This window comes from Littorina saxatilis, linkage group LG12 (genome assembly GCF_037325665.1).
Source record: "Littorina saxatilis isolate snail1 linkage group LG12, US_GU_Lsax_2.0, whole genome shotgun sequence".
Lineage (NCBI taxonomy): Eukaryota > Metazoa > Mollusca > Gastropoda > Littorinimorpha > Littorinidae > Littorina > Littorina saxatilis.
In genome coordinates, this window is record NC_090256.1 from 64,493,135 (window position 1) to 64,511,813 (window position 18,679).

Here is an 18,679-nt window from a genome sequence, read left to right on the forward strand (position 1 = left end):
CTCTCTCTCCTACTGTCAACAACAACACGCGCACATGGCGGCACAGCCGCCCACCTCTCCCTCTCGTTGCAAGGCATGAAACATCCAACAATGCACATGATAAACAAGAGGTGCAAAAGGGTTGCAGCGTTTTACTCACTGTTGGGAATCTTTAGGCGCAGACTCAGCTTTCGTTTTTTGCTCATGGTGGTTGTTGCTGTGAACTAGCTGCACCTTGCTTGCACTGCAGGTGGGAGGTGGAAGAAGGAAAGTAGGTAACAACAAAAACACAGGCGAGTCGCTTTGCCACTAGACGTTTTGCAGCATTCGATTTTGCTGCTAGCTGCAAGGTGTCTGGTGAACCGGTGGTAAACCAGAAAACGCACGAGCACGCACTGACAAAACGGTGGGGGTTTTCAGGTTAGCTTCCTGGCATGCACGAAGCGCGACAAAGCGAGCGCACAACCCCGGGGAGAAGAGCGAAGTGGAGAAGTGTTGGAAGGAATTACAGCACACACACACACACAGGCTGGATGAGGTGTGGTGGATAGGTTGTAACCCAGGCCAGACTGTCAAACCAACGCTGTCCCCTCAACTCGTCGTCACACCAAGCAACACACATGCACGCTGACTGCAGAGAGAGAAGAGACAGGGAGAGAGGGGAGTGTAGAGGCAACGCGGACGGACTGTCGCTGTTCGTGGTTGTTTTGCTGTGTGTCGGCTCGTCGAGTCGCTTGCCCAAGCTCCACCACTTCTCTGCCACACTACCACCTCCACCACCGGCTGCCTGCCCCGCCCCTTATTCACACACCCCACTTGATAATTTTGGCCAGCTATACAGCCTATATATAGCAAAGCAAAGCAACCGAGTGTGTGCCACTCTTTCAACTTGTTTCCACCTCTTGCATCCACCGTCTCTGTAGTGTAGATTTTGTTGTCGCTTCAGCTAAGCCTCACACACCAACACGACATCCACACAGTTCGACACTCGTTGCCACGCTTCGCACACAAATCCTCGTTTCGCTTCACACTTATTGTTGCAGGAATGTCTGTCTTTTGTCGAGCTACCAACACCGTCGCATCAGACGCGCGCTGAGAGAAAAATACGATGCCTCCTCCTCTTCGCTTGTTTTCTCCTCTAATTACTTTTCAGTGGAATTTGATCAGCGGTCGACTGGCGAGACAGGGACTGGGAGGAGAGACAGAGAGAAAGACATATCTACTTCCTACTCTCAGTTTGACGTGTGATCAGATTCCGACTCAGGCAGTGCCAGATTGAAAGCTTTCAGGAGCCACCAGCATTAGCACTCAGAGACAGACGGACACAGTTTGGCAGATGATAACCACACACAAACCGCGGTGATGATCATACGATCTTTGGTAGATGATCACCACACACAAACCGCGGTGATGATCATACGATCTTTGGGAGATGATCATCACCGCCGAACCGCGGTGATGGTCATACGATCTTTGGGAGATGATCACCACACACGAACCGCGGTGATGATCATACGATCTTTGGCAGATGATCACCACACACGAACCGCGGTGATGATCATACGATCTTTGGCAGATGATCACCACACACGAACCGCGGTGATGATCATACGATCTTTGGCAGATGATCACCACACACGAACCGCGGTGATAATCATCACACCATCTATCTCCGCTCAGCATGCGCCAACTACAGTAAAAACGGTGGAAATCCAACAGGTTTCGTGCAAGCTGCACAAACGGAGAAGGGATTCGATAGCAGACAGGAGAAAACCACAGAGATAAATATACAAACGCAAGAAGGACAGACAACGTGGCATGGATTCAAGGGAAAAGGTCTGAGGTAAGTCTTTCCTTATCGGCAACACACAGTGTGGTTGGGAACCAAACAGACGGTTGTTGTGAGGTACATGTACCAGGCTTGTCTCAATTCAACAATACTAATACTGATGGAGGACATGGTACAAACCAACATGGATGGAAAAGGTCAAATTTCAATGCCATCTCACCAAGTAATGGTGAAATCAACACACAATGGACTCCAAGAAACACCAACAGCCCATTTTTAAACGTCAGTAGCACTATGCTGACGTTTACCTTAAAAAAAAATTTAAAAAAAATAAAAATATAAAAAAGGGAAAAGAAGAAGCTGAGCTTTTCGTTCCAGGTTGACCGATTTGCATATATTTGGGGCGCCTGGAAATCTTCGATCAGACTTGAACATTCATGGCCAAAATTGCACGACCCCGCCGTCTGCTTGCCTTACACTGGGGAGTCTGCTGAGGATTGAGTTCCTCAAAGGCAGAAACACTGCCTTACTTCCAGGGGTCTGTAAGTTGTGTTAGCTGTTCTGTTTCATGTCGACACGCATGCAAAGGATATACACCCTAATACCCGCCGCTACAAATGGAAAATTTCCTAAATAAATTATCATTTAATTAATATACTTACCCGAATCACATTAGCATTGAGTCACCTGAGATGCTTATCACTGAAAAACGCTTACCCGGCTAAAGAATTTAAAGGGAAGCAACCCCATCACCAAAACGAAAGTGAAAGTAGCTTTGGTAATGGGCCAGTACACCGGGAGTTACCTCCCATACGGGTGTATGCCACGTCACTTCCTCTAGGAACACGTGCCTATTATCATACGGCTTTAAAAAATCTTAAAACCATAAGCGGGGCAGGTGGGAGGGAATACAGTATGTGATTCGGGTAAGTATATTAATTAAATGATAATTTATTTAGGAAATTTTCCATTTAATATCATATTCTTACTCCGAATCACATTAGCAGATAACATCAACAAGGCGGTGGGCTAGAAATGAATCAAAACTCACCATCAAGTTCTGGACAGGAACTGGCCTGCTGCTATGAGCGCTGGAAGGCCTCTGGAGCCATCCTGTCGAAGAGCTATGACGTCCCGAAGATAAAAGTTTATGAAAACATCTTCGGAACGCCAATACGCAGTTGTCAGCACCTCCTCTAGACGTCTGGAGCGCAGAACTGCCAGAGAGGATGCCCACGCCCTCGTCTCATGGGCTCGGGCCGAGTCAAGTGGCAAGGAGGGCATAACCCCCCCCCTCTTTGTGCGCCTCCACTCATAAGCCTGCTTGATGAGCGAGGACACCCACCGGGCCAACGTTACCTTCGACAAATCTTTCTCGCGCCTAGTAAGGAGAGAGATAAACAACAACTTCTGAGAACTAGACCGAATCGGCTGAGTCCGGGCTAAGTACAGACGAAGTGCCCTCACAGGGCAATTGACCGAATCGGGGTCACCCGGGGCCAACGCGCTGGTCAGAGCCTTAACTCTAACCAGCGGAGAGGCCTGCCCCGGAGACTGATTCTTGGCCAGGAAATCAGGCCGGAAACGCAAAGATGCGGAACCGTCCGGCTCAAAGGAGATATCTCCAGGCTGACCCGACAGGGCGTGGACCTCGCTACCCCGTCGGGCCGTAGCCAACAAAAGGAGAAACAGCGCTTTGCGAGTGACATTGAACAGACTGGCCTCGCTTAAAGGCTCAAAATCCGCAGAACGAAGGAATTCCAGGATTAAAAACAAGTCCCACTTGGGAGCGGGCAAACGAGCTTTAGCTTCCTTAAGAGCAGCCCCTTTAATGACTGCAGCTATAACGCCCCCGACTCGAACAGAACGACCAATCTGCTGAAGAGTCGCCGAGATAGCGGAGCGCCGGACCCTCAACGAGGAGACTGAGGCGCCCTGTGAAGACATGAAAGAGAGGTGGTTAGCGACCTGAATAGAGCGCGGAGCCACCGAACTCACCCCTCTAGCTGAACACCAGGCAGTCCATGCCTTCCAGTGGGAAGCATAAACTGAAGAGGTGGACGCTCTATGCGAGCGAGCCACCAAGTCCAGAGTCAAAGACGACGCCCCAGAGCGCTTCAGCGAGTCCCGAACAACTTCCACACGTGAAGCTTCAGAAGACTGGGCTCCTCGTGTGGAATGCCTGTTCGGGGCTGCACTAGTTCCCCTCGCACGAGTGCGAGAGGAATGGGGGGCCCTTGGGCAAGCCGAAGAAGATCTGGAAACCAGACCTGCGACGGCCACAGAGGAGCGACCAGAAGAAGAAGGGCCGGCTCCTCCATCTCCGCTTTCCGGATTACTCGGCTGAGTAACGGAAAGGGAGGAGTCTGAAGATCTGTATGTGCCCCCCAACCCTCCCTGGACGCATCTGTAAAGAGGTCCAGGTCGGGGAGGGGCACGACGATCGGAACACCTCTGCAGACCCACTCCGTGTGCAACCACGGAAGGGTCGCAGACTGGAACCATCCCTGCAAAGGGATGAGGGCGTCCCAGTCCACCAGAGGAGAGTCCACAAACGGCTTCAGCGCGAACTGAAGCGGACATTTGTGGACCCGGCCCAGTGAAACCAGAAGAGCCATAGACTCCATCTGCCCCAAGATGGAGGCGAGCGAGCGGATGGAAGCCATCAGGAGAGGTAAAGTGGAGCGAATCTGAGCTTGGAGCTTGTCCACCCTTCTCTGAGAAGGCTGGACAGTCCAAGCGACCGTGTCGAAAGACATCCCCAGATAAGTGAATGTCTGTGACGGGGTCAGCTCCGACTTTACCCGGTTGATCGAGAACCCCAACCAGTTGGATTCTCGAAGAACCGTCAGGGTATCCTGCGAACAGCCGCTCTGGGACTGGTTCATGATGAGCCAGTCGTCCAGATAAGCCCGCAGACGGATACCCTGGGACCTCACCAGTGCACAGACCTGTCTCACCACCATGGTGAAAATCCACGGTGCGAGAGACAGCCCGAAAGGGAGTGCGCGAAACTGGTAGATCTGATCTCCCCACCGGAAACGAAGCCATTTCCGGTCGGTCGGATGCATAAGAATGTGAAAGTATGCGTCCGTGAGATCGATCGAGGTCACCCAGTCTCCTGGGCGGAGAGAGTCTCGGACAGAGGCTGGCGTCTCCATCTTGAATTTTATCTCCCTCAAGAAAGTATTGAGGAGAGATAAATCCAACACGGGACGCCATCCTCCTGATGCTTTGGGAACAGCGACCAGACGCCCGTAAAATCCCAGGGAGCTGTGGACCCGAACTCTCTCCACCGCGCCCTTCTGCTCCAGGGAGGCAATTTCCGACTGCAAGACGGAACGTGCTTCCTGCGAGAAGGGGGGCTTGAACCGCGGAGGCACTCGGGTAAGAGGCGCCTTTTCCTCCCGCCAGAGTAGACGGAAGCCCGAACTCACCACTCCCACAATCCATTGGCTGTCTACTACCGACATCCAACGAGAAAGTGCCCGGGAGGGGCCTCCCGCCATCACCAAGGTGGAGGGCGGGAGGGAGGTGAGATCGGGAGCGCTTCATTGGGGGTGTGGCTTACTTCCAGAGCCGCCACGCCCCCTCCCCGATGCCGTCCTCTTCTTCCCACCACGAGCGGCCGGCGAAGCCTGCCGCTTCTGAGCTGGCTTGGGGTTAGACGATGTCTGAGCCTGCTTCTGTTTAGAAGGCTGAGACTGTTTCACCCCCTTCAGAGTGTAGTCAAGGAACTGACTGTCCTTGTTTGACTGAATCTCCTTCTGTCTGGCATCCAGTGCCAGCGGACAGAAGAGAGACTCCTCTGAGACCGGGGAGACTCTCAAGGTCTCCCTAGTAGCCAGCTCCGTGAATTGGGACTGCGAGAGGAAGAGATCCCTCCTGCAGAGTACCGCTTGGGTGTACTGCAGGGAGGAAAGACGCAATTGTTCCTCATTGACCTTGGCCAATGCGGTCAAAAGCGCAGAGACATCGTCCGCATTCTGTTCTTCACTGAGAGTGAAAGGAACTAGCGAATCGGTCAATGCCCGAGACAGAGCCCGAACGAGAGTCTCCGCAATGGAGGACAGTTCGATCTGCCGACGTCCAACCTCCTCAGCAGAGAGGAGGGAAGCCTCGGAAACCGGCAAAACCGAATCACGCTTGATCGGTTTAGCCAGAAGAGGCAGCAATTCCCGGGAAACCGGAAGGGTAGCCCTAGGGAGTGCAAAAGACGCCAGCCAATTCTGGCTCTGATTGGGCATGCCAAGCTTCCTATTGGCCGTAGGCACGAAGGAAGAGGCTTGGGCAGCTGAAGCCACCCACTGCTGAGCTGATTCCGGAACTGGACCAAAAGGAAGCAGTAACGGAACAGGCACTGGCCGAATACCACTCCCCGCATGTGCTGGACGAACCAGTGAATGCGAAAGTTGGTAAGCCACTGACGGAGACTCGGCGAACCGGAAGGAAGAAACATCCTCCTGTGCCGGCCGGAAGTCCGCCATGGCAGAAGGAACGAATGATGCGGAAGAGTCCGCAGCCACCACCCCTTCAGGAAAATAACGAGACGTTACTTCCGCCGCGACGTCAAGAACAGACTTGAGCTTCGACGGAAACACGCCCCGCGACTCCTCGCTGACCACTGATGGAGCATCAGAATAGTCACACGTGGAACCATGACCGAAGTCACCAGTTCCGGAAGCAGAAGCATGCCCTGGCAAACCGGAAACCGGAAAAGCCTGAGCACTAACGTCATCCTGCCGCCCAAAACCCTGTGAAGGTAAAGGGTAAGCAGGACGACCATCCGCAAAAACCGGAGCTGGATGAGCTGACGTCACTCCCCCGACTGAGTGGAGTGATGCCTGCTCAAGCCTAGGCGCTTGAAAGCCGGAAGGCGCACGCTGTAATCCACTATCTGGTATCCGGAAGGAACCACCAGAAGAGGAAGAAGCGTTTCCGGCCGAAACCGGAAGTGTAGTCAACGGAACCGCAAAATGCGGAAGTGAAGACTGCACTGGTTGACTTCGCGATCCGGAAGGACCGGAAGTCAGTGAATACTCCATCCTGCCGCGACCGCCGTAGCGTGCCGGAGCGGACGGATCATCACTTCCGGCAAGTGCCGGAAATGCGGCAGTCGAAACCGACTGCCGCCGCTGTTCGAACAAGTCCGGGGCCTCGTAGGTTATCGCCGGAAATGAAAGATCAGCAAGGTATCGGTCGTGACCCGATGCGAAAGAGCTGTCCCCCGAAGGAGAACGTCCAGGCGCCTCACGAGGGCTATCGGACCAGCTCTGCTTACCAACCGACGCTGAAGAGGGAGGACGCTGCTCCAAGCCGGAAGTGGAGGACAAAGACACGGAAGCCAATGCCCGGACGTCACTGCCAGATGCCGGAAACGCCGAACTGCTGGCGACGGAACGCTGAAATTCTGCCTGCACCAAGCTGCGGATTTCTGGAACCAGTGACTTTAACAGAGAGGAAACCAACGCACCTTGTCCAGGTGCTAACAAAGAAGACGAAGTCTCCGATGTAGAGACAGGTGCAGAAGTAACAGTAGCGCTAGGCGCCGCAAAAGAAGCAGAAGTAGTAACAGCGCTAGGCGCCGAAATAGGTACAGCCAACAAAGTGTTACGCTCTTGGTCTGTAACAAGTAACGTTGCTTTGGAAGAGGAAGACTTAGCCTTAATTTTCCCCTTGGGGTCCGACTTGCCACGGCGCTTGTCTGAATCAGACATGTTGACAACAACACGTGGCAACGCGAAAAAATTTACTGAAACATAAGTCTAAACGACTGGAAAATTCAGTAAACACACGCACTAATGCGTTAACAAAATACTATAGCTAAACTTGCCCCACAAGCAGAGGCACGGAGAGCTACAAACAAAGTCACACGAGCTAGAAAACTAACTCACACAACAAAATGGCGACACGCAAGACACTGACACAAACGTCAACAACACGTGGCAAAGTAAAAAGATTTACTGAAACGTAAGTCAAAACGACTGAAAACACAGTAAACACACACGCTTACGCGTCAACAAAATACTAAAGCTACACTTGCCCAAACAGAAAGAGGGCACGCAGAGCTACTAGCAAAGTCACACGAGTTAGCTAACTAACTCACACAACAAAATGGCGAAACACGCAAGTCACTGACACACAAGTCCGTAAAAAACGGACAACGTACAGTAACGAAACAGCGCAAACAACCAACAACAAACGGGAACGAGCTCACCAAACTGTAGGCAAGGCGAGCAGACAAGCTGGGTAACGTGGCCGGCGGGTGTCACTCAAACACACAAGGTCAGCCACAGAGCGTCAAAAAGTGAACCGTCCTCTCCGAGGTGAAAAAGACGTATGATAATAGGCACGTGTTCCTAGAGGAAGTGACGTGGCATACACCCGTATGGGAGGTAACTCCCGGTGTACTGGCCCATTACCAAAGCTACTTTCACTTTCGTTTTGGTGATGGGGTTGCTTCCCTTTAAATTCTTTAGCCGGGTAAGCGTTTTTCAGTGATAAGCATCTCAGGTGACTCAATGCTAATGTGATTCGGAGTAAGAATATGATATTAAATATGTTTTTAATTTTGCAGATTTCCCAAAATTATGAAACAGTATCATAAGTATTAAGATGCAGGAAAATCAATAATTTATCATTATTCACCTATTTTTCGAATCGCTTTATCTGTGTGTAATTATTGGCTGTTCAGATCCTTACACAGTTAGGTAATCACAATCAAACCATTTCAACCCCCCCCCCCTCCCCCTACAAATAGGATTAGATAAATGTACCAGCTACCTTACTTCTTTACAAAGGGACGTACAGTTCAACAAATCTGTATGACTTTCACACTAACGTACACCTAAATCATACTTACTGCATGACAAACAGAAAGACAGTGTTAGCCATTTTGTTTGTTTGTTTGTTTGCTTAACGCCCAGCCGACCACGAAGGGCCATATCAGGGCGGTGCTGCTTTGACATATAACGTGCGCCACACACAAGACAGAAGTCGCAGCACAGGCTTCATGTCTCACCCAGTCACATTATTCTGACACCGGACCAACCCGTCCTAGCACTAACCCCATAATGCCAGACGCCAGGCGGAGCAGCCACTAGATTGCCAATTTTAAAGTCTTAGGTATGACCCGGCCGGGGTTCGAACCCACGACCTCCCGATCACGGGGCGGACGCCTTACCACTAGGCCAACCGTGCCGGTAGTGTTAGCCATGATGGAAGACCATTCCAATATTGAATAAAGAAGTCGCTGCAAATAATGGACACCTTGCATAGTCCTTCTCACTGTCAAATTGTCCGTGTCACGAAGGTACACGTACACCTTTTATAATTATACAAGGACACGTTTAGCTGCATGGTCTCACAGATCCATCACTAGTACGGCGAGTCAGCTCAACATCGCGACTTACACAAAACTGTCGTGACATGTGCCACTGTCGCTGTGTCATAAGAAAAAAAATAACAGACTCATAAACGTACGTGACATTACTCTTGTTCTAGCTGAGCAAAAAGCACCCGAGGGCGACTGCGTGTCGTCATCACAGCGACACAGTTAGGACACGACGGTGTAGGAAGACGATCTCGCAAACACATCCCCCCCCCCCCCCCCCCGACACACACAACCATATCTAGAGGGCTAACTTTGGGTCTAAACATGCAACAAGTGGAGATAACATCCAGCACTGTTCGTTCATCTCTCTCTCAGCCCAATATATCATGTTCGTCTCTCTCTCTCTCTCTCTCTCACACACGTTTCCTCGGCGCATCTATATCAGTGTATTCTTGTAACGATAGAACAGAAGAAACCCGCAGAATATAAACCCGGACTAAACCTTACAGAATAAACCCGGAGTTGACCGGGATAACTACGGAATCCTCCACGAGTACCAGGCAGGCCCCGACGCTCGCCCCGTGATGTAACAGTCGCGGGGTAATGGGGCGATCAAGGTCACGCGATTTCTGGCGCCCCGCCTTTCATTCTTGGTGGTGGCCTGACAAGGTCAGCCAAGGGGGGGTATCACAGGCCGATCAGTGGGCCGACACAGTAATAGTACAATGGCCTGGCCGGTCAGTAAAGAGGTCAGTATTTTTTTGTTTTTAAAGAACAGGCACTATTAGTCGAAGTCTAGTCACACGCAGAGGCCACCTTGTCCGGTCACTGAGTCAGTGTGACCCCCCTCCTCTCTCTCTCTCTCTCCACCCCCCCCCCCCCCCTTGAGTCCCCAGCGAGGTAGTGAGAGACCATCCAGTGTAACCCATGTGAGAACGTCGTCATGAGGTGCGTCCTGTCAAGTGACGATGGCGGTGACTGCATACGTCAACAACCTGAGGGCACTGTCGCCCGTACGTCATGTCGGGCTGACGACATCTTGTTTCACCGGGCGACTTTTCCGCACCTCATGGCTTGACGTTCGTTTTCACGTCGTGTTCCTGCTATGGATGACACTTTGACAGTTGACACTCTTTCTCAGTCTCAACAGTCTCCCGGACCCCAACCCCCAGCGCCTTTCTTTCGGCATGTGTGGTCAACATACTCGCAATTTCTCCCCTCTCCTTCTATTTAACCCATCTACCACTACCTCTGTCCTCCCTTCTTCCCTTCTTCGTCTCCCTCCACTACCCCTACCCCACACTCTCCTCCATATCTGCTGGTATTTTTTTCAGTTCAAGAAGGTCCTTCTGAACGATAGGCCAGAAAATATGAAAGCTGTCTAAACATACCACCAGACATGATAATTATACATTATCTTCTGCTGTTCACTTTCCAAGGACATGTATTAGATAAACAGTTTAACAACAACAGTTTAACAACACGTCAAACACATGTACTTGATAAGAATATGAGCAGGTGGAAGTGTTGTCTCAGACAGTGCAGTGAAAATTGGCTAAGATTATACTGAATTAAAACATGTCAAGCACAGGCACCGGATAAAAAAAGTATGCTGTCCTGGTGGGAATATTGCGTAATTTTTTTTTTAAACAGAAGAGCGATGAGACCAGCATTGTACCAATATCATATGTATGAAACATGCAAACCGATCAGTGAATATTTTCAGCAAGTGTAGGTGTCCCGTTAGAAGGTCACAAACCAGAAATAGGAGAACCATACAGTATTATACGACGTACAGGCACCTGATAGGACTGGTGGACCGTGGAGTCAAAAAGAGAAAACCAACACATCTCTCTTGATCTTTGAGATATCTCCTAGTCTCCCCTTATGCCTTTCTTCGTGGAGATGTTGATAGAAGAAAACACACTGCACTCAAATCAAATGTCATGTTGTAAACATGCAACAGGTGCAGGGGACCAAGAGATAAGTGTTCCTCTTGTTTGACATGAACACGTCTCTGGTGCTTGTTACTGTCTGATACGGAATTTGTTAACCTTCAACAAAAAATTAAAATAAGCACAGACATGGCACAGTGTGTGTGTGTGTGTACATTTGTGAAAGTGACATACCAAACCGACAGTCATTCCCAGGGCACTGTGTGTGTGTGTGTGTGTGTGTGTGTGTGTGTGTGCATGCAAGCGCGCGCGCCCCCGTGCGTGCAAACATTTTTTCATTGCATTTGTGCTCATGCACACACGGACATGCCGTCTTAAATGTGAAGGCTGAGCTCTCCAAAACAATCTGCATTAATTTTGTTCTCATTTCTGGACAGCCACCAACTTCCATCTCCAGACAGATACGACACGACACATGCTGCAGGCTTACAAGGAAACTGCGCAACAAACTCAGAACCCAAGAGTGCAACTGCTCGCCAAGTCATCCAAGGGCAACAACTCTTACAACTGTCCGAAAGGAAGAAGATGAGAGCAGAACACCAGATACATTCCCTTGATCACATCTGACTGCCAAGTCTTCGCACAAGTGAGGGTTATCTCCCATGCACCAAGTTCTTGAAAGAAGCTCTTCCCGTCGCTGTATAACTGACAAAAACTGCTTCAAATGGCTTCATGAGTGGGGGTTCGATTTTGGAATACTGGTATGACACTTCAGGAAATACCTAACCGTCCATAAAATAAATAAATATATAAATAAATTATTTTTCCACGGAAAAGCTGATGCTGGAGAGAGTTCACATAGATCATAAGATGTACTGCTAACAGCTATTCACATTCAATTAATTTCAGATATTGATATATCGCAAACTGTGAGTAAGTCATTGCCTGTGCATGTTAATCACCATACAAGGAATATCCCTTAGCCTTCCCTTCTTGTTCTTATTCACCGGAAAATATAGTGCCAAAGGGACTGCCGCAGGCTAACAAACTGTAACTGATGTCTCTTGCATCTCAACTTTCACAGATGAACCATTGTAAGTGTTTTATTATTACAGAACATTGTAGATATTATGAATTTGCATTACCTGACCCCCCTCCCCCCCCTGAAACAATAAAGAGCCCCAAAAAGGAACATAAAATATCATTCTGCACTGAGCTTCAATCCAGCACAAGTTGATAACAAATCTAATTGAGACAAAAGTATACTAATAATTGGTCTCTCACCAAAACAATGCAAGCGAAATGTTTCCTAAATTTTGTTTGTTTGTTATAAAAGCTGGAACACTGAGTATGCCTTTTCAATGCTGCCTTGACACAAAGTGTAATTAACTTACCGTTATTGTATTGGAAAAATACAAAAGTGTAAATAACTTACTTTCATAATAAATACAGCTTGCTATTGTCTCAAAGTTTGAACAAATGTATTCTAACTCTGACACAATAGCAAGCTATATTTGTTTATGACAACAAATAATTTACACTTTTGTATTCTTTCAATTGATACAATCACAATAAGTTAATTACACTTTTTCATCATCAGCCAACACAAAATGTATCTGGAAATTGGCAGACATTCGCCTAAAAAAAAAACCATTTCAAACAAACAGACAGACAAACTGGTTTTCAACTACAAAATGATTCATACTTTCAAATAAATCTCATGTTTCAAAGTTCAAGCACAGAGAGGTGTGCTGGTCAATGTGAAGAAGTTGACCTGGGAGATCGGAAAAATCTCCACTCTTAACCAGCGACCCGGATTTGAACTCACGACCTCCTGATTAGGAGGCCGATGTCTTACCACCAAGCCACTGCACTCATTATCAATAACCTAAGGTGTAAGCTGTTGCACTAACATAAAATTGTATTACACCCACAGATGGTTATCACATCAACATACCCTGATGTACCTACCTCAATGCACTCAATGCACTGACAATACATTGCCAACGTGTACCACTTGAGCAGGCTTTGTAGAGCATGCAATTGAAAATTGCATGAACATACATGCACAAATTTTACACATAAAAATAGTGAGTAAGCAACATCTGTTGCATGTATACAATGCTGTAATACATGTATTACATACGTGTACAATGAACTAATTTTGTGTCAAGGAAAACCCCCCAAAAACAAAACTACTGTATTTAACAGCCACCCCCAAGTTCCTCCTCCCAAGCTTTATATTTTCTCCTAGGTGCAAACACTATGCAAAGCACTTCTATTTGGGAATTCGAGAAACATTTGCTTGTGGCTTCCGACTGTTTCAGACCGTAGAGTCAGAGAACACTAAATACTTCAGTCAACACCAGCTTGTCAAAAAGAGTCAGGGTGGAGGTAGAGAAGGAGGGAAAAAGAGCATATTTTCAACACAAAAACTTGTTTGGAACTTTTGGCTACAGTAAGAAAGCATTTGCTCTGTGAATTATTTGGTGACTATAATGAAGAAAAACACCGGAAAATGTATACAAATTGCCTACGCTTTGAAACAAAAGAGACCGATGACACTGTGATTTATCAAGCAAAATAAACATGCAGCAACGTTTGCGCCTTGGCCACTGTCAGCTGAAGGACCTGAACGAAAACGGTTGTAAACTTTCTTTCAAGCAGGGGTGTCGTTTGGGTCGGCCCTTCGGCCAATCGCCGATTTTATTTTACTTTGGCCGAAACTTTCATGTCCCTATCGGCCAAATGTCCAAAGAATATTCGCCTAAATCGGCCAAAGTTTGTCCATTTTTTTGTATTGGTCAGGCTTTGATTGCTAAAACTGCTGCCGATGTACTTCAACTGACTGACGTTTATTTCCTTCGCGAATACCAAAAACGAAACATCAATGTTTTGAACGGAAGCCATTGCCGAAAATTATAGATGCCAGAGTGGTTTCCCACTCTCAGCGTTTGCGTTCGCCGGTTCGCGATAGTTTATCAGTCAGTCAGTGCTTTCGATTTGGATTTGAACATCATGTCGCAACCCAAGAAGATAAAAAAACTAAATTCGCCAAGGTTTGCTACCCTTCGCCAAAGTAAGTGATTCCGGACAAAATGACAGGAACACCGCGAATGTGGACAGTGTCAGTGTGAGTGGTAGTAGTGTTGTCGAGTCGATCAAAGCAGACGACATAGCAGACGATAGTCACCGCGAATCGAAATCTGCTGAGCCAGAGAATGAAAAGCGTCCTCCAAATCGTGGTTTCCAAGCAAAATGGCTCACCCTACACGGTCAAGATTTGCGCAAGATTCAGACGAGCTTAACTTTCGAGAAAAAGTTAAAGGTTTGAAAAAGTTTCAGAGAACTGGTGTCTGATGTAGTTAAGTTAGCAAAGCTGATTGTTTCAGTTGCAGTATGCAACATATAATTCAGGGGCGGATTAGGGTGTGTGTTACAGGGGTTCCAGACCAAATAAAAATGAAAAAAAAAATTCTGTCTGTGAAATTTAATTTTTTCTGTCTGTAAAGCCGGGGGAAGAGTTAATTGTTTAATTGTCACAGTATGCGACATGTCTTCCTTCTAACCATACTAATTACTATATGATGTCGGGAGCATATATCAGTGAAGATAAATTGCCAATTATTTAATACTAACGTTAAGAGAAATAATGAGTGGCTGCTGACACCAGTTGATCATGTTTAATTTAAAATCAAGGATAAGCCACAAATTGTTTATAAAATAGCTAAAATTCTTCAGCTTCAGGGGGGCTTTGCCCCCCAGACCCCCCAATGGGACCCTGGACCCCAGGTTGCAGCCCCCCCACCCCCCTCTGGCTTAACTGGTCTGCCCCTGTAATCTGTGTTCCTACCTAAGACAATGATTGTACGTATTGGTGTTCCCCTCTTGAGTGTCTTGTGCTTCAATGTTGCGGTGACTTTGTATGAGCCAAAATAATAGCCGACAATTTTCCAAGATGTCCTAAAAACTTTCTGACAGTTTCGGCCAAATGTCCCAACATGAAAATGTCTAGCAACACCCCTGTTCAAGTACTTGGAATTTGGAAACTTCCTTTCAAGTACGCCAACCTCATTTACAACCCCCATGCACAGCTCCAACTTTGTTGTAACATCATAGCGAGAAAATCATCATCTCTTTCAATCACACTCACAGCTGAATTGTCGGAATCTCATACTTATTTACACAATCTTACATCTCTAAATCTGGTTTCGAACAACACATACATATATTCAATTCTCACTCAAAAAACGCTTTGTTTTCCTTTGCCTCGAGGAAGAAATTACATGAAACTGAGCAACCTTTACAATTCATTAGATAGAAAAGGCACACCTTTTCAGTAAAAAAGACTTGTAATATGAGGACTCAGGAGGCTTTGTCGACCTTTATCTTACCAGTAAAGGAGACTTTGACCCCTAGATCTTACAGTAATGCTATTAGTATTACAGCTATTTGAGATGCCCTCTACAGTACCATTTTTCACCTAGCAAACAGTTTTACCCAAACCAGTTGGTGCGTTCTTTGTATGTTGTTTGTTTTGTTTTTGTTTTTTGACTATGTAAAGTCATATTGGTTAAAAATAGTTCAAAATTTTCTTCATAATGGCTAAACAAAAAATAATTAAAATTAACAACTTCTGTTGAATATTCTGGTCTTATATCAGCCTACGACGACTGCCACCATATAGAACTTTTGCAAAACAGGTACATTGTAAATAAACTGTCTTCACAGCAGCAGCGAGCACCCAACATTGTACATGTTGTACAACATGCAGAAGAACATACACAAACTTAAAACTAAGATTAGCTGAACAACCAACATTGCCCAGGCAGTACATATCACTCAAGCACTTTCTGTGTTCACACAACAATGCAACTAGCACAGCTAATCCACTTTGGTATCAACATCAGCTACCAACCACAAGGAGAGAAAATGCTGTACATGTACTTCTGTCTCTTTTCTAAGTAGGGCATACTCATGTGTGTGCTTTGCTTTTGGAATCAAAATCCTCAGAATTGTTTTGTTTTTTTTAATATATTTCTTTGTCTGTATTTTCGTTTAAGTTTGCGATATCTTTTTAAGAGGGCCTATATGGAGGTATTGTTAGGTTCTTCTTGAATATGACACTGGCTATGAACAGCAGATTTAAGCAATCGATCCTTTCTAAACTGATGAGTACGGTAATAGCCAAACATACATTTTTATACAAAAAACCTGCCCAACTTGATTGATAATGATTAAACACTGCACATGTCATTTGCTTTGCATCTCTAGAACTTCCTGCTACAGTCGAACCTGCCCTTGAGACCACCTGTCCATAAAGACCACCTGCCTGTCAAGACCAAAGACCACTCAATTTCGGTCCCAAGTCGTGGTTTCAACATGTTATGGGAGACCACCCCACGTCTTTTCTAACTCTGCTTACAAACCCACTTCACATTACAGGGCAGAACATGAGGTCAAGTATGGTCCATGACATTTGTATGGTCTGACCTGATCTCACTGGGGCTTGACAGTCACTCCCCTACCCAATCCCTCCACCCACCTCATCTTCCTAAAGAAAACATCACCGCAAAGCAAAACATTTCTCTTTCCTGACACCAGACCAGAGCCTAGCGGTTTCTCTTTGACCATTGGTCGATCCTATTATTTTTCGCATGGTTGAACAAGAAAACAGGACTTTACTTTAAGACAACCAGTGACAGAACTTTTTTTTATGTGAAAGGAAAGAACAATGGAGGGAAAAAGAGCAAGGAAAGACTCAAAGAAAGACAGTGATGCTGTGCACCAGCATGACAGAAGAAACCGAGCCACCTGTGTTGATCGCGGTCATGTATGTGTGTGTGTGTGGCTGTGCGAGTGACTGACACATGTGAAAAGAGTGTTTCTATGCAGAGGGAGGTTTACGCCTGTGTGTGCGACGTGTGACATGCGTTCAAGTGTTTCTGGGAAGTGTTTTTTTGTTGTCTAAAGAGACCACTTTGGCTCAGTCCCTTGGGTGGTCTCTTTACCACTTTAGACAGGTTCGACTGTCGTTTTTTTTATTATTCCCGAGTCTCCAGTATTAAAATAAAATGTCACATTAATTTCAGTGTAATCTCGATGTACCCTCCAAAGTCTTACTGACTGAATCAAACCAAGTACAATACTCAATCTGGAGGTGTTTTTTATGACTCTACTAAAGCAGTAAAGAAGATTTGAAGAGAATACAAATTACAATTGTAGACATGACAGATAATATGCATGCTTAGCTTCCTCATTGTGCAGCTTTAGCTCTATGTTATTCACAGTAACTCTAGTCTAGATGTAATTTATTTACGAGACCCTTTATGATTTTACTACTTGGTTGTTAATGTAATAAATGTTATCATAAGTACTTAGACAGGGGAAAAAAATCGGTCAACACTATTCAGGCCTGGGAATGAGTAAAAGTGGTTTGGGCGCACTGACGGGCAAATGTTGCGTTTTAAGCATTTTTAAGGGCACACGGAGGCTTTTTTCTTACACAATTAGAAAAGGACTTCGTCATATTTACGACGAAAGGTGTATTATTCCCAGGCCTGCTATTCCCTGATCAAAACTCAACTCAGACAAGAACTGCCCCTTTTTCTTTAACATTGATTTGACAAAGAGAAATGCACACTGAGTGACTTACGAGTTACATGAGCCAAAGCATTGTTAACCCTCTTGGCACTGCAATCTTTAAAAGTGTTCATCAAATATTGGCGTAAAATGAGCCTGCTGTTTGTGTTTTAATTGCAAGTGGTCTCTTGATAACCTTAGACACAGAAAACTATATAATCATCATTGGAAAGAAGAAAGCTTCAGCTTCGCAATGAAATTGGTCTGATTTGCAGTGATACATGACTGTACAGAGTATAAAATTGACGTATGACGCGGGCCACAATCGTGGCTCATCGTGCTCCAGCGGGATCCCATCGTGCCAAGAGGGTTAATACTAATAATAGTAGTAGTAGTAGTGGTTATAGGGACTGGATTGGTATCCATAAGCCTCACAGCTTTTTTCGCGTCCCATCTCATTATCAAATTTGTTGCAGGTCAATCATATTAACATGCTCAAAGTCAAAGTCGTATAAAGTTTACTCAATATCAATTATCGTACAAATAAAGTCATACTCATAGTTTTTTGTATGTCCAGCAGATTTTTGAAAGTGTTAATAGTTTAAATGTTATCAAAGTTACTAACTAATTACAACTAACTATAATTACAACTAACAACTAACTATAACTATAATATATGGACTTCTCAGAGGTATTTGTTGTCATGTTTTGTTTTTCTTTTAGCTCTGACACTTCATTTCGATTACTTGAGGTGGTATCGAATAAAACCAATGATTATATTTCGCGGGATTGCGTCATCGTTTCAACCATCCTTATGCGATTTCTTGTTGATTTTCAACAGTTTTGATTCAAGACACATGATCAACAACATTAAGCACAACAACAACACTTAAAACGATTACACACATCCCGGCGGTGTGTTTGGCAAGAAATCAAAAACGGTTCTTGGGGTGAGTGACTGACGAAAACACGTATCGACTATCGTAAAGTACGCCTTGTGGAGAGAACACGAAAAGAAAAAGGTCACAGTCACCTGCTTTTTTCTGCTCCATTCTCCTTTTATGAATGGTAATTGATCAACGCCAGTGGTACAGCCCCTGA

The 18,679-nt window shown here is 46.3% G+C and overlaps 1 protein-coding gene across 1 annotated transcript in view; it reads right to left on the minus strand.

Annotated features, from left to right (window-relative positions):
• The window catches only part of LOC138982539 (5'-AMP-activated protein kinase subunit gamma-2-like), a gene marked incomplete in the record, with an annotated part of 298,415 nt that overhangs the window by 52,273 nt on the left and 227,463 nt on the right, over positions 1 to 18,679 (minus strand).